The sequence below is a fragment of the Mesoplodon bidens genome (assembly GCF_964165515.1).
Source record: "Mesoplodon bidens genome assembly, chromosome: 1".
NCBI classification, from domain to species: Eukaryota; Metazoa; Chordata; class Mammalia; order Artiodactyla; family Ziphiidae; genus Mesoplodon; species Mesoplodon bidens.
Genome location: NC_138176.1, coordinates 86,656,218 through 86,672,069, shown reverse-complemented (window position 1 = coordinate 86,672,069; position 15,852 = coordinate 86,656,218). Strand labels below are relative to the sequence as shown.

The 15,852-nt window shown below is 41.8% G+C and overlaps 1 protein-coding gene across 1 annotated transcript in view; it reads left to right on the top strand.

Moving 5' to 3' along the window:
- Nucleotides 1-5,199: 5,199 nt before the first annotated feature.
- NDNF (neuron derived neurotrophic factor) overlaps nt 5,200-15,852 on the top strand; it is a 38,080-nt gene continuing 27,427 nt past the window's right edge. The window contains exon 1 of the mRNA XM_081230509.1: nt 5,200-5,702. The gene's annotated coding sequence lies outside the window, so the exon portion shown is untranslated. The remainder of the gene's footprint in view (nt 5,703-15,852) is intronic.

Here is a 15,852-nt window from a genome sequence, read left to right as displayed (position 1 = left end):
CACTGCGTAAGCAGACTTCCAAATATCAAGACATTTCATTGTACAATATCAAAAAACCACATTAATTAAAAAGGCCACAATCCTATTAGAAAAGAGTTTATGTTTTGGGAAGCTGTCAAGCTCATGGTAGCAGATACAAGTTTTCTAATTTCTATATTTTTTTTCCTTGAAAGCTCAAATTTTTCATTGAAAATAAATACTGCCAGTTGTTTACCTTGAAGTGACAGGCTCACTTAATTTGTTTTGAAAAAAAATGTCTGCCAAACATCAAGTGTGAATAACCATAGTTTGTCTGTCAGTTGTTCTTTCAAGTAAAAATATGTTTCATGAAAAAAAACAACAACTAGTTTACCTCACAACTCAATTACACAAGAGTCTTAATTCAGGACACTGTATGCAGCAGAAAAGTTTTATGTGTGTCTCTCACTTTGCTATACAGAATATTAAAAAGACAAAGTCAAGGGTTAGAATTTAATAAAATAAATAATTTTTACTGCATCAAAGGCATTCTTAGGAGAAACTGACATTTGTAGCAGTGGAGATGACAATAACTACTGGTACGGTTTGGTGCCACTGCCTTGATTCATGCTAAGATGTTAGCAGTTTTACCCGCTATTGCTTTTGTACTATTGATATTAGTGCAAATGTCAACACAGTAAAAAAGGCAAATTACCATCTTCGAGTTAATATGATAGTACCTTGGCCTTACAGATCTCCCTGAAAGGGTCTCATGCCCCACCCCTCCACTGTTCTGTGGACCACACTTTGAGGACTGCTGCCTTAAGACAAGGGCTTGAACTAGGACTTCTCTTAAATAGACTTAAATTACACTCTTAAGTTTATAATAGTCTTGGACTTTTAATTTTTTCCCAATTGACTGAATATTTATGAATTTCATAGTTTAAAAGTAAATTGAGGGCTTCCATGGTGGCACCGTGGTTAAGAATCTGCCTGCCAATGCAGGGGACATGGGTTTGAGCCCTGGTCCAGGAAGATCCCACATGCCGTGGAGCAGTTAAGCCCATGCGCCACAACTACTGAGCCTGCACTCTAGAGCCTGCGAGCCACAACTACTGAGCCCACGTGCCTAGAGCCTGTGCTCCATAACAAGAGAAGCCACTGCAGTGAGAAGCCCGCACACCGCAACGAAGAGTAGTCCCAGGTCGCTGCAACTAAAGAAAGCCCACGTGCAGCAACAAACACCCAATGCAGCCAGAAATAAATGAATTTATTTTAAAAAGTAAATTGAAATATAAGTATTCAAATATCTGCCAAACACTTGAATACAGTATAGTACCTAATCCTCACAAAACATCTGTAAGTCAGCTATAATTTGTTCCATTTCTATATTGGAAAAAACAACACTGAAGCTCAGTGAGATTAACCTATTTGTCCCACAGCAAATAATTACCAGGTTTAGAATTAAATACAAGTCTGTCTGACTAAATAATGCATGTTCTAACTAATATGGCACATCTCCCAAGTCTCTCAAAACACACTGAGGGTCCGTACATATATAAATATAAATACACACAATGCCATTGGCTTTACCAATGGCACATTTTTTGAGAAGACAGCTATATTGATATATGCAAATCCTGATGTTCAAAATTAGGAATTTGGGGGGAACTTTCATAAAAATACCTTTCACAGAGTTTTTTTTTTTTTTTTTTTAAGTTTATTTATTTATTTTTTTAATTAGTTTCTGCTTTATAACAAAGTGAATCAGTCATACATATACATCTGTTCCCACATCCCTTCCCTCATGCATCTCCCTCCCTCCCACCCTCCCCATCCCACCCCTCCAGGCGGTCACAAAGCACCGAGCTGATCTCCCTGTGCTCTGCGGCTGCTTCCCACTATTTATCTACCTTACGTTTGGTAGTGTATACACGTCCATGCCTCTCTTTCGCCTTGTCACAGCCCACCCTTCCCCCTCCCCATATCCTCAAGTCCATTCTCAAGTAGGTCTGCGTCTTCATTCCCGTTTTGCCCCTAGGTTCTTCATGACATTTTTTTTTTAATTCCGTATATATGTGTTAGCATACGGTATTTGTCTTTCTCTTTCTGACTAACTTCACTCTGTATGACAGACTCTAGGTCTATCCACCTCATTACAAATAGCTCAGTTTCGTTTCTTTTTATGGCTGAGTAATATTCCATTGTATATATGTGCCACATCTTCTTTATCCATTCATCCGATGATGGACACTTAGGTTGTTTCCAGCTCCGGGCTATTGTGCACAGAGTTTTTATAGAACTTTCCCCATAGACTACTCAGCCTGTCATTAATTGGCTGATTTAATAAGTCACTTTAACATCTTTTGGACTCAGTTTCTTCCCAGCAATTTTAAAGCACTATCTTAATGCCTGGTTTATCTGAACTCCCATCAACACTGTGAGATTCACCAGGTAGATATTGGTGCCACCACTGTACTGAGGCGGGAAGAGATCCTCAGAGAACTTCACAGACTACTCTGCCTTTCTCTCTCCACCTGCTTTCCCCTCAGCATTGTGCAATTAAGACCAGGTATATCAAATAAGGAAAACAAACAAAAGTACAACTACAAAAATGCTTTTCTTATCATCTCTCTCCTTCCCTTCAGGGCCAAAGTACTAGGGAAATAAGCTATGTTCTCTGTCCCCGTGATCTCACCTTCTCTACCTGCTATTATCTGGATCCATTACACACATACAACAGAAACTACAATTGCTTAGGTCAAGATCACTGAGACATTCTGAAAAGAGTAGCAGTTGCTTTTTAGCCTGGTTGTATTGTTCACCCTGCCACCTTCCACCTTGGTCACCAGTCCTTTCCTTCCTCGGCTTCATCAATGCCGCTCCCTCCTTGGTCTCCTCTTCCCTCTCTGGTCTCCATCTGTTTCTTTCAAAGGCTCCTCTTTCCCCATCCAGCCCTAGAACATTGGTGTTCTGCCATGTTCCTTCCTAAGTCTTCTCTCCCTGGCCGCCTTCCCCCTCTCCCTGGCTTCAAGAAATATCTGAATGCTGATAATTCCTGATGGATCCTCCAGCTTGGATCTTCTCTCCTAGGAACTTTGTTTCTGGCTGCTTACAAGGTACTGCACTCAGGTGTCCCAAATGCACCCGCTACTCAACAAGTTTAAGACAGAACTCATCCCATTGCTCCTAAAATTCCTCCTCTCTATACATTGTTTCTCTTGACATATGGCACCATCCCCTGCCTGCTTGCCCCAGCCAGAAACCTGGGAGGCAGTCTAGACTACTCCTCCTCTGCATTACCCTCCATGTGCAATCAACCACTAGGTCCTGCTATACTATTTCCTAAACATCTCTAGAGCTGTCCCGATCTTCCAATTGGTACTTTCACTGCCCTAGTTAGGGCCTACTTTTTCCTCTGGAAATAACCTCTTCACTGTTATCTATTTGTCTTCCACCATTATTCCAGAGGTAACTTTCCAAAACTCGTACTTGATGACATTTGAAAACCTTAAACTCTGTCCTTGCTTTAAACCCTTAATAGTTTCCCAACTACGTACCAACTCCAGAAAGTTCTGGCTCTCTGGGCCTGTAGTGTGTGGTGTGGCCTGGCCTTGCTTGCTTCAGCAGCAATTCAGCCACTTCTAACTTCTCCCAGTTCCCAGGACACACCGTGTACTTTGACACTTTTCTAACCTTTTCACTTGCTTCTCTCTGTTTGTGGAAGTCCTTTCCTCCCCCATCCTTGTTTGCCTGGCATTCTCTTCCTCATGCTTCAGAACTCTACACTAAAATCTCTACCAAGAGTAACTTCTAAAGGGGAATTAGCTGCTTCCCTTTCCATGCTCCTACAGGAACAGGTACAAACACATATTATAGCGCTAATCACATTTTCATTGATGCCTGTCTCCCCACCAGGCTATAAACTTCTTAAAGGCCCAGCACTATGTCTTACCTTGAAATCTTGGCACCAAGACATGTATGGTACACAGCAGGTGCTTAATAAATGTTTGCTGAGTTCTCCAATGACCTGTTTGGGGCCATATCTCAGAAGTGCAGAAGCCACTCTTCCAGATCTGAGCAGAGATCCAGAGATCCCTTTTTCCTACCTCATTGTCTCATCTGCTAAAAACGTTTGCACAGTGATCTCAACGTCCCTTTTAGCGCTTAAAAATTCTAAGGCTTTTATAAAGCGATTTTGTGGAGTAAATCGGTTTCATAAATCCACCTACTGCAGTGTTCTCATCCAGGAGCCACAAAACTTAAGGAGCTGCATTGGGCTGTCCTCTGTGACCAGATATTTAACAAGAACATTACCTCGGTAAGGTTGATTTTCATCTTCATTTTTCTGTGGCAACGAGAAGCGGGCAAGTATTTTTCCTGCTTTCATTCCTGACACTATATCTTAATAAACTATATGTTCTGAGAACTTTAAGTGCAAGGGTCTACAAACCAGGTTAGCCGAAAACTAGGTTCGAAGTTGCCAAAGTGAGGTCACTAAATCACTTAGTCCCGCCCCTCCCGCCCCCGCCCTCCCGCAGCCTTTTCCTGCGCCCAGGCCAGGTTGCAAATTAGGTAACTTCTTATCATAATTACCTAGTCAGCCTTAATGGCTTCACACACTCCGCTCAGTCTCTCTGGTCCTGCAGGGCCGCTTTTCAATTGTTAAAACAGCTGCTGAGTTTCAAACCCGAGGAGGCTCGGAGTGCGCCGAGGGGGAAGCGCTCCCCGGCTGAAGGCTGTGGTAGGCAGGCGGCCGGGTGAAAAGTGGGACAGGAATGCACAGTTTGCACACTCTGCTTCCGCCTCCAACCTTCTCCGTTTAGCTCGTCTCCCCACCCCGCCCTCAAATCAACCCGAGTTCCCCCTTATTGTGCACCCAGATCTCCCAGACAGGGCGATGGTCCCGTTATGCGTCTCTCTGGGTTTCGTAGCTTTGAGGGGGTCTCGGTGGGCCTCCCTCTGCTTCCCCGCGGCTGTCTGGGAGGTAAGGAGGGGAGTACGCCCCCCGCGATGCCGCCCGCGAGGGTCCATTTGGGAGGGGGGGAAGGGTGTGTGTGTGCGTGTGTGTGTACGCGCGCGCGCGCGCGGTGGCGCGCAGCGGGAGGGAGGGAGGAACGGAGCGGGAGGCAGCGGGCAGAGGGAGGGGGCGGGCGGGCAGCGGTGGGGCGGGAGGGGGAGCGGCTCCGGGCTTCAGCAGTGACACTCGGGAGAGATCACACACTCCCAGCTCCGAGCCGCGAGAGAGCGGAGCGAACCGAGCCGCTCACACGCCGCCGCCCCGTGCGCCCAGCTCTCCCCGCGCGGCGCTCCAGCCTGGAGCCGGTGCCCAGAGAGGCCGCCCGCGGAGCCCGCGCCGGCTCCCCTCTCAGCTGCAGCATCCTCCCGCCGCCCAGCCCCCGCACGCTCCCTGCCTTTTAAAAGGACCTTCCGCTGCTCCCTCGCTCTGCCCCGGGATCCCCCCAGTTCCGCGCTTCTCCCCGCGCCACTTCGCAGCAACTTCGGCGGCCGCGCGCCGCCAGCCCTCTCCCGCCTTTGAAGTTTGCAGCGCCGGCCGCAAAGTTGGGACACTTCGGCCCATTTCATTTTTCTCCTTTATCCGCCTCTTCCTCCACCCACCTCCCCCAAGTCCCTTTGGTTCCTGAGTACTGGTGCTTAGCATCTTGGCCGGAGCCGGGGACGTGGCCCCATCACACCTCGGGAAGGGATATTTCCTCTTCCCCCCAGGAAAACATTTTTTTAAGGTAAGTTGCGAGAGAAAAGCAAACCCCCGACGTCCGACGCCTTTAGCCCGCCACCCGAGACCTGGCGCAAGAAGCGTTCGCACCCAAGGGCTCGTCTGGGATGGGGGTGGAGGCGCGCGTCTCCTCACTTGGTGGGACCCCGCTAGGTTCTCGGTCACAGCAGGGCGAGGGCGCCGGCTCCCGAGGAGCCGAGGGCGTGAGGGGCGGGGAGCAGGTCTCCCTCAGTTCTCCAGGCTGGCTTCGTGGCTGGGCGGCCCCAGCGGTGCTGGGAGGAGACGCAGAGAGTGCATAGGTCGGGGGCACGGGGTCCGGTGCCCAGGGGGCGGCGGAGTCCGGGGAGCCGCCCCCGAGCCCTTATCCCCGACTTGGCCTGGACACTTTCTTTGCCCGACCGCCGGGAGGGCTGCTGCCTCCCTCCCCTGGTTCATGCCCTCCGCCGGCCGCTGGAGAAAGCCTGCGGGGCTGGTGGGGTCTTGCAGGGCGCCTCTGCGTGTGAGGCGAAAAGCGAGAAGTCAGGACAGCGCGCGGGGCTCGCCCGCCGGCGGGGCGGCGCAGGTTCCTGGCGGGCGGTCCGGAGCCGCGCAGCCCTCGGGGGCGCTGGGGTCTCTGCCGGCCTCGCCCGGCGGACCCCCCACCTATCTGGCTCCTCGTTTGTCCTCTGCGTGGTAGACAAGCATCGTTAGAGAAACTTCCTGGAGCTCAGCGGGGTGGCCTGGGACCCGATCCTACTTTTACCGGGAAAGCAGAGCGGCCACCGAGGGGACGCTCCTTCCCGCCCCAGCTGGAGCGACAGGGCATCCGGCCGTAGCACCGTCTATGCGGGAGTCTGGCGCTACCTTCAGGACTGCAGGCGGGGCAGTTCTGACCCTCAGGAATCCGAACGATTGGCTCTAGGTCCCAGCTGTTCTCTTGGGGGCCCTTCGCAAACTGCTGAATTTGGGGTGTGGTTTCGTTTCCTCGTGCGCCCTTCGTACCCCTTCCTAGCAGCACACTCCTGTCCCCAGAGGTCGAGGCGGGAGAATTGCCCGCAGCCCCCAGCCCCCGCTCCGCGCGGGTCGCCAAGGCCCCTGGAGCTCACCGCGGGCACCTCGGCGCTGCCGCTGAGCTGTCCTTCGGGTCAGGTCGCGGTTCCTCTCCCGGTCCCCTTCGGGGCGCTGTCCATCTCCTGCTCTGTAAAAGTAGTTCCCTGAAACCACCAAGACCTTGAGCGGGAAATGAACCTGAGAAAATGTTTCTGGGTTGGTGTGTTTGTGTGGTTTTAACAAAGTTCTTTTTAGCAACTTAGTTGGGTTGTAAATGTTTATTCCTCATCCCTCGATCCCGCTAAATCACGCAAAATACATATGTGTATATCTTCCTTTCGTTGCTGATCTCTCCGAACACGCTACCATCTCTTCCCCCCTGCACCCCTCCTCCTCCTGCCTCGCTTCCTGAACCTTTTTCTTTTCTGAAGGAGGGAATCTCCGCACCTCCTCCTCTCTTCCTCCCACCCGATCCCTGAGCGCCTGTGAGAACCAGGGGAGTCCTCAATGGAAATAAATAGGACCCCGCTCCATTCTCCGCCCCCTTCAAACAAGTAAAATCCTCCCTGGGCTCGCAGAAGTAGAGATAAAACATCCCTCCCGAGGGAGCGGTTTTGAGGATTTGATGGGATTGAATTGTGTTATTATCCTGAAAGACGTGATGGATGGATGCGAGAGCAAATATGCGTGCAGAGCAGAGGGTACGGAGGGCGATCAGTATTTATTATTACTCATTATCGTTTATTAAGAGTGATAATAAGGCCGTAACCCTGGCTGAAGACTATGTTTATATTTGGTTTTAATTTTACGTCAGTCTCTTATTACAGTGGTTTCAGAAAGTGAAAACACCAAAAGGGTATTAATTCCTCACACTCATGCTGCACATGGAATTAATCAATGTCAAAAAGATACTGTCGTTTTACCAAAGTTTTAACCAATGAACTTTTATAAGGTTGCAGTCTTATAAATGTCCTCATTTGCCTCAGTCTGTCTCCTTAAAGTTCAAAAAACTTGGCAACATAATTAATTATGGTCCCAACTCCCATTTTCAATCTAAACCTATATTCAGGATTATATTAAACTATCCCATCATTTATCCTTTAAAAGTGACTCTGATGAGTTTAAATTCTTGGAGGGGGAGCTGGGAATGAGGGGCCCAGAAGTTAGAGAAATTAATACTATTTCAGATTTCTCTCAAAAATCCTTCACTAATTCCTTAAAAAAAAAAAAAGAAAAGAAATTACAAGTTTTTTTCTCTGCACAGTTCTTAACTTCAGTGAATCTACTTAATCTTTACCACACACTGGGAACATAACAGCTTGCAGCTTTGTCTGTATTATTGTTTTCATTTTTATGTCAGGCTGTTTTATTCATTAACCTGTATGTCGAAGTCACAGGCTCAGCGTGACAATAACACTCTGTTTTAATTAGTAGCTATCATAAAAAAAGAAGCTAGAACTCTGTAATGGGCCTAAATTGGTATGAATTATGTGTGGTTTAAATTACACATTTATTTCAGCAGAAATGAAACCATGAATATAAAACATCTTTTAATCACTTGCAGATACAGCTTTTATCTCTTTAAAATGTAACAAAGTATATAATTGAAAAATACCCTTCTAAGAATGAGGGAAGCCCCCGCCCTCAGTTTATTTGTCCTGGGTTTATTGAACATCCGTGTGAAGTATGAATGTTAAAGAGTAAAGAATAATAGCATGCTGAGGGAATGCTACATTCGAAGTAGCCACAGTGGGTCAGTCTTCAGATAACTTAATGCAGCAACTTTTTCAGTTGGCTTCATGAGCCTGGTGATTCAGATTTTGGTTTCCTCACTTGGATTTACTGACTAGGCTCTCTGTGTGATAGTGGGGGAAATGTGTTGTAAAGCTCCAACAAATTATTTGAAATAAAGGGGGGACAGGTAGAAATAAAGCGTAAACTGTCTGTTATCTTCCTATGTTCATTTTTCTATTCAGTCTACCTAGAGGTCAGAATTTTTATTTTAAAACCGATTGTGTTTTTGTTGTCATTGTTAGGACAGAACTTATTTTGCATTTTGCTCTGATGGATGAGTAGATATTGGAAATGGAACGGTTATGCCTGAATTAACAGATAGTATGGGAGTAGTGTGATTCCACATAATTTGCATTGATTGAAATTATTTTAATCCCTCTTCCTTAGTCTTCCCAGTGATTATGTGGTTGATTCTAGTAACCAAGCAGGGTTCTCTGACACTTAAGTTGTTCGTTGTCTTCTTGTCAGGTGTTGCTTTGGGCACCAGCGCATCCATAGTAGCAGCCTTGTAATGAATGAAACTTGCCAGGGTCAGTTGCCATCAGCCAGTCACCAGAAAGAAGGCATTTCCTATGATCTGTACTGGGTCAAAGGCAAGCATAACTTCAGGAATCATTCAGATTATTCATTTGACCTTGAAATGATATCGAATACCTCTAAATATTTATTTTGGAACTATTATTCTGAAGAATGTAATTTATTCTTCCCCATTGGTTCACAATCATTTAGCAGAAGCAATAGCTTTAAAAGTTTCAGTTGAATAGTCAGTCACACCAAGTCTGTGCTTTGAAGACTGATTTTAAAATTAAAGTCCTCCAGTATTTAATGCCCCCATTTAAAAATACTTTGCAATTTAAATCCTGAATTTAGGCTAAATTCTGCTTTATTTTCCCACTGTATTACAATGCAAATTGACACCTAGGATACACGCAGTTATGTTTCCACATGTTAATTTCTACCTAGGAAGAAAAGTAAATGCTGCTGTTGTTATTGTGGTTAAAGAAAAAAAAAAAGAGAGAATCGTATAGTATGACATGGAAAAACAGAATTGCTAATATTTTATTGAATCACACAGTGGTATACTGACCATAAATTCAGTTATATTGCTGGGAAAACCAGCACCCTTTTAGTGTGAATCTGTGTTTGTTTGGACGTGCGCACAGACTTATGTTATTGCCACTTCTGAGATGACACCTGAGATTTGCTGTTCTATATCCCACCAGTGCCCAAGCCAGTATAGGAAGCAGGTGGTTTTGTGGCTGCTTATTTCCTAAACACACTCCTTAAACCCAAAGATGCTATATCTGCACCTTTCCCCTTCATTTTGGTATCTTGCCAAAAACTGCAAACCAACAAATACACACGTTTTAGTCTTTTGAAATATTTGGAACATGTGAAATATATAATTTTAATTCACTCCAAATAAAAAAGGCATTGCTTGCTTTGCATTTTAAAAAGTAAGAGTGAAGCATTTGATCAGTATGGAATAAAAGCAAACTAGCAATATGTTTCTGCAGACTTTTCCCTTTGGGGTGAAGAATCAGATTTGACCACAGAACAGCTGGATATTGGGTCCTGTTACAATGTCAATTTTTTAAAGAACTCACCAAGCTAGATTTGATTTAAACTTAACTTTAAAATCTGCAGACCTCAAGTTTATAAGTATAGAAACTTCCAAAATTACATGTTATTACTCCTTCAATAAGTTTCAGATCCTTTGGAAACTGATTTATTTTAGTAAGTTGGTGAATAGTTTTTGGTTTTCATTTGTTAATTTTTTCCTGTAGCAAATTTGGACATGACATATATTTAATGTTTCATATATTTCTCTGAAGTATTTATTTTTAGTTTCACTTGTAAAAACTCTGAAATGAATCTTTTCTTTGAAAAAGAAAAATGTGGCAGAATGCATATGGTTAACTTATCAAATATCTCTTTAAATTATTCTTTTGAAAGAATTTGCTGCCTTTTATATAGTTATGAGAAAAGAAAAAACATTTTTAGAAGTAACGGGGTTATATAAAGTTTGGAAGGAACACAACAAAAAACATGATTACACATGATTGAAAATCAGCTCATTTGAGTGGAACTCTTACACACTGCCTCTGCAGTGTGGAGATTATATATATAATAACCAAATAATAAAAAAATGAAGTTATGCACTTGTGTCTGTTTTCTAGTTGGAATGATTTCACACAATAGCACAAGTAGTGGAGACCGACTGAAGTAAATGGTGACTACATAAGTTTTTTGTCTGTTAGTATTTCTTCTCCCTAACATGAAATCAAGGTAAACGCCCTCTTCTTCCAGCTGTGTGATCAAAGAGCATATATTCCACAATCTAAAGACATAGCCAAAAAATATGAGCTATATTCAAATGGGTGTTTTACCAACAACAAAAGATTATCATAAGTACATCTTGTTCGCTGAGGCAAGTCCTTATATACACAGATCTAAATAAAATATAAGACTGAAATTTATCATTTTCTAAAATAATTAGTAAAAACTGAACCCATAATTAGAAAGAACTGTGAGGTGTGACACCTTCTTTTTGAAATTACCATGATTATTTTTAAACTTATAGAAACTATGAACAAGTGTTTATATGCAAAGATAGATAATAACATATCTAGACAGTTGACAAAATGATAAACATTGTGGTAGTTACTTGGAAATATTATGTTTAAAAGGGAAAAATCTAATGTAAAAGGGCTTGATTTATTTAGGATTAATTTCTCCAATATAGGTGCCTCTTGGAGTATGGATGGTTACAATTTATAGCACATCACAGTGAAAAGTAAACCCTAGCAATGCATGTAAACCTAGGAGATGGCTTTGATTACTCTCTTTTGTTCAGGTCATATGTACTCTAAGCCCATAGGCCTTGCCAAGTGTAACATTATGCATTTTATTCCAGTAATAAAATGTGTTTCTGCTTAAATTATCAGTCATACCAAACACACACACACACACACACACACACACACGAACATAAATGTACTTGATCCTTCTTAGTTATCTTGTTTAAAATACATTTAAAGGTAAATAATAAATACTAGTATATCTATCATGATTTAAATCTAAATATTGTTCATATGTTGATAGCACTCAGTAAATGTTGTAATTTCATATTAAATTACAGCATTCACTAAAATTCACTGATATTATCACAAGCTTCAAATAGAGATTGATTCAGAAGTAACTGGATCCTGTAATTGAAGAGATATTTGTTGCCAACAGTGGTGACAGAGATCAGAAACAGCAGTGCTGGCTAAAACACCTGGCAAACTGAGAAGAGACAGCAATCACTTACCTCTTGCCCTCTCCAAGTCTCAGTTCTAGGGCTGATCCTTCAAAATTTGCTAAAATTGCTATGAGGGACTTCCCTGGCAGTCCAGTGGTTAAGACTTCGCCTTCCAATGCAGAGGGGGTGCAGGTTCGTTCCCTACTCAGGGAGCTAAGATCCCACATGCCTCGCGGCCAAAAAACCAAAACAAAACAGAAGCAACATTGTAACAAATTCAATAAAGACTTTAAAAATGTTCCACATCAAAAAAAAATCTTTAGGGCTTCCCTGGTGGCGCAGTGGTTGAGAATCTGCCTGCCAATGCACGGGACACGGGTTCCAGCCTTGGTCTGGGAAGATCCCACATGCTGTGGAGCAATTAGGCCCGTGAGCCACAATTGCTGAGCCTGCGCGTCTGGAGCCTGTGCTCCGCAACAAGAGAGGCCGCGATAGTGAGAGGCCCGCGCACTGCGATGAGGAGTGGCCCCTGCTTGCCGCAACTAGAGAAAGCCCTTGCACAGAAACGAAGACCCAACACAGCCAAAAATAAATAAAAAATAAAAAATAAAGGAATTCCCTTAAAAATTTTTTTAATTAAAAAATATCTTTTAAAAAATTGCTATGAAAATATATTACTTTTTAATGGAAGAATAAAACTGCCTCTTAAATAGGAGATACAAATTTAACACTCTAACAATTGCAGTAGCAGGATTAGGTACTAGTAGATGAACCAACAGACGAGTCTCCTGAGAGATGGCCTGAGAGGTATTGGGACCCTGCCCCAAATGTCAGTATGGTCTCTCATGGTACTAAAACACCACCTGAAAAAAGATGATTTTTCATTTTTAAAGTAATCTTGTTTTTCAGTGTCCCCTATAAATATGAAAATATCCCCAAGATGGGAAACAGAGTAAGCTGCAATTGGCCAACATCTCCCAAAGATGTTAATGGCTAGATAAAGCCAGATTGAAATGAGGCTAGTTTTAGACAGAATTTTAGAGAGGAATGATGTATATCTTGGGCTCTCTTAGCCTCTCCCTCTGTAGACAGTATGTACCTAGTATGTACTTAGTATGTACCTGTACTATGGTCTCTTCCTCTGGTAATCGATTCTCAGTTTCTTATACTCTAGTATAAGTTATACTCAGGGCCAGCTTCATGGGCTGCAGTTAGGAGGAACCCCTGTGCTCAGTTGAGTACTCTGCTGTTGTCATCTTGAATTCTTAATTTATGAACAAGAAATCTTGCATTGTGTCCCACAAATCATGTAAGTCACCTTCATTCTCCTTTGGTGTGAATTTAAGACAAAATCTTAATGTCAAGGGATTGGAAAGGACATTTGAGATTATTTTTGTAAGGTTAGGTCCAGTGAATATTTGATTTAAAAACATGTCTTTAACTAAAATGAAAGAGACAGGATACTTCTTTAAACAATTGAGGTAAAGGTTTCCCATTGCCTCCAAAATTATACTGAATAGTTATCCAGCTTCTAATAATGTCAGTCTTGTAGAGCAAAATTCCCTAAAACAGAGTGTCCTTTTCCTCTCATTACAGAACACACGGTGTCTCATTATGATGAAAGGAGAAAATATCAGATGCTTTATTTATATTTACTTTTATGTATAAAGAAGGAAAGTGTTTTGTTAATATTATTTTCAATATATCTATTGAAAAAGGCACTCTCAGCATATCAGATGGTCATTGGACAATAAAAACAACATGGCAGAGGTGAGAGCTTCTATGACATAAAAAGACAAAGTAAAAATGACATTCTAATCAGCCGTTACAGGAAGTCAGTCCTTGCCACAGATTAACTAGAAAAAAATTTAAAATATACAATTTCATCCGCTATAATTAATTATGATACTTATTCCAGTATAGAATGCCTTAAGTTATTTTATGTAAATGAAATATATTTATATATTTTAATCAGAATTCTAAGAGATTTGGAGACAACCCATTACAGAGCCAGAGGTCTTGAAAGGAGGTGGACAGGTAGCTGAAAGAGCCCTCAATTAAATTAGCCACCATTATCTTCAAGAGTATTCTTAGTTATTTGTACAAACATTTCATAAGTCCTCTGTTATCGATAATTAGATATTATACTCCATTATATTCTGAAATTTCAGTATTTTAAGAGTTAAAAAAGTTATCTAACCTTCTTAATGCTCTCATAAAAATGTATATTGTGTTACCTTTTGAAATTTTTATTTGAAATTTTATTATTTTTCAGTATAGTTAGTTATTAACTGTGTTAAAGTTGCTTCTGTGCTTTGGATTTCACAGAGTGAATGGAAAAGATTCTATTTACTAATAATATTATAGCCCTTGACTGTTTACAAGGTGCTTCTGCATCCATCGTTTTCTTTCATCTTCACAGGAACTCAGTGAGGAAGTTATTATATCCCCTTTCTCCTGAGAAATCTGAGACTCAGTTTCGGATAAAAGACTTATCGAAACACACACTTTTAAAGTGATAACTCTTTTATTTCAGAAGGAAAATTGATGGAAATGTCTAAAATTTTTAAATTTAGATTAATTGCCAAATTAATTTGCAAGGACACAATTTGCTTAGAATTTTTTTAAATATAATGATTCAAAAATATTAATTTAGTCTAAAGCCACAAGACTTTAATCGTAGGCAGCTTATGTGCTACATGTTTGTTTGTTTGTTTTGATAATAGTTAACTTATTAGGGAATCTTCTAGGGGAAAATGATTACGTTTTCCAGTTTTAAGTCATTATTTAAGGTCATGCCTAAACAACTTTTCTTTGAGAATAAACACATTCTACTTGAAAATAACACAAAGGTCCAGCAAGGATAAATAGAAAAACAATGCCCCACACCTGTCCTTCTAGAAGGTTAAAGACTTTTTTTTTAATAAGGGGAATTTTTGAAAGTGAAATGGGGTATCGATTTCTGACTATATGTGTAAGTTCTGGTGTAAACCTGCCCCGCCTCCCCACATTCCCAACCTCTGTTTGCACAGATTCTACCCCAATCACAAAAGGCAAACTAGTTCATCACTTTGCTTTATTAAATCTACATATAGCCATGGAATCAATTCTTGAAGGCAAATCTCTTTTCCTTTCTTTAGCTCTCCTCTTATAGTCTCACTGACCAGCCATCCAACCCTGGGTGTTAAAATACCCTAAGATACGCTATTTGTTGCATCTGATGTGTATGTGTGTGAGTGTCTGTGTGTATGTGTGTGTGTGTATAACAGACAAAGTCTTTAACATACTTTAGAGACAAGTTGTCTGGAAAAGGAAACAATAAAACATTTTTCTCAGAAAGTGGAGTCTAATAAGAAAATTAGGGATTAAAAAATGAGTTATAAGTGTATTAGAGACATATAACCTATGATTTTGACACATATTCCAAGAATATATGGCAGGTATAGTACTGAAAAATCAATAAGCTACAGAATCCCTTTTAAAATTAGTAGTAATTAATAGTAATTCAGCACTAGTTATTTTATTATTCCATTAATAATGTGACATTTTTGAGAGGTAAGATTTCAAGTTAGTTCAGTGCTAAGATTTTTTTAAACAGTGATTTCCCAAAAACTTGGATGAAATTTTATTTTTCAATGGAATAATGAGAGCTATTATAGACATATATGATAAGATATTCCAAATACCCAAAAAGTTTAAAGCCCTTTAAAACACAATGAGGAATAAGTAAGTTCAGACAATGAAAGTATTTATACACACCCCCATATTAACACTTCAGCCACCAGATTCAGTCTATAATTGAAAAACTGTCTCTACATTTAAAGTTTATTCACACTTACAAAGCAACGACCCCAAAGAGGCAGTTTGGACACATCTTTTTCTCTTGGCACACTCTGTCTTGTAATGAGCACTGAACACTGTTGACCCCCAACACTCACCAGCTGCAGCCTTTCCTCAAAGTTTCCCTTAAAAAGTTTTTAATAAGAATAAAAACCACACCTACCTATACATCTTACTTTTCGGGGAGGAAAGGAATGAAATAATTGTGGGTCTGGATACCCATATTGGGTCAGTATTTTGTGGTTTATCA